The sequence below is a fragment of the Nicotiana tabacum genome, chromosome 22, assembly GCF_000715075.1.
Source record: "Nicotiana tabacum cultivar K326 chromosome 22, ASM71507v2, whole genome shotgun sequence".
Taxonomy (NCBI): Eukaryota; Viridiplantae; Streptophyta; class Magnoliopsida; order Solanales; family Solanaceae; genus Nicotiana; species Nicotiana tabacum.
In genome coordinates this window covers 12166354-12167517 of record NC_134101.1, presented here as the reverse complement: position 1 = coordinate 12167517, position 1164 = coordinate 12166354, and the positions used below count along the sequence as shown (strand labels likewise).

The 1164-nt window shown below is 36.9% G+C and overlaps 1 pseudogene; it reads right to left on the bottom strand.

The window, feature by feature from the left end:
* Nucleotides 1–638: 638 nt before the first annotated feature.
* Nucleotides 639–781, bottom strand: LOC142176820 (U1 spliceosomal RNA; annotated as a pseudogene).
* Nucleotides 782–1164: the final 383 nt, after the last annotated feature.

Genomic DNA, 1164 nt, shown 5'->3' with positions numbered 1-1164 from the left:
CCAAATCTGAATCGCCGAAGCCGAAGCCGAGCCGAGCGAGCGACGACGACGGCACGAGGCTTGCCTTCTTATTAACTCTTTAAGATCTAGAAGAAGTGCAATTATATATATACCCATCAAAAGCCTTTTCTTCCTCCAATATGAGACAATGTCCCTTTGCCAAGGAAGAAAACTCAAATATTTTATTTTCCCTCCATTTCTCATTCACCCTCTTTAAGTTATACAAGCTTAAAATCCCAACAATTAGATACTCCATATGTTTCAAAACTCTCTGATATATTTACTATTGCACTTGGCCAAGAACTGTTGTAATATAGTAGCCTTTTCACTTTGGAAAAGGAAAGCAAGCAGTTCCAAGTTCTTAAAGTCAATCTACATCCATAGATTAAAGAACAAGAATGGCAAAGTATAGCAAAAGCAATAGGATAAATGCAATCGAATTATGCACTCTTTTAGTTACAACAACTTACAAAATCAAGACAAACTTACAACTAAACAAACTTTCAAGACCAACACTAACTTTAGCACCGCTGAATTCCTGAAACGAACAAAGCGAGCAAAAGGAGCTTCGACAGGACAGAGTAAAAGCAGAGTTGGTCTAAACACAAGAGTCTATTTTGGCTTAAATTTGGGTAGGGGCCGCGCGAACTACCACAAATTATGACATAGGTTCGACCACTTGGATCGACCTTAGGCAGACACCCCTCTAAAGTGCAATGGAGGTCATCAACCTAGGCCATGAGCCTTATTGATCGCTCATTGACCCCGTCCAGGTAAGTATGTTTCCTTGTGTGCCCAGCTCGTGTTTTATATTACTGCATTTTCCCACTTCTCCTCTTTGCTTGCGATGTGGGATCAGCTACCTGTGAAAGAAGTCAATTTTTAACAAAATATATTTCAATAATAATAGCAGTAGAAATGACGATAACAACATGGAATCTTTACTATTTAATCTTAAAATTAGTTACTCTCCTCTTGACAACAGGAATATTTTTGCGTGAAAGTTAAAAATCTCACAAAACTGTTTCACGAGAATACCCCTTTCTATCAGCCTGTTTGACCAAGTTTCTTTTTGATCAAAATTAATTTTTTTGGTCAAAATAATTTTTTTTGGCCAAAAATATTTTTTTTTCAAAGTTAAGATGTTTGGTCAAACTTTTAAAA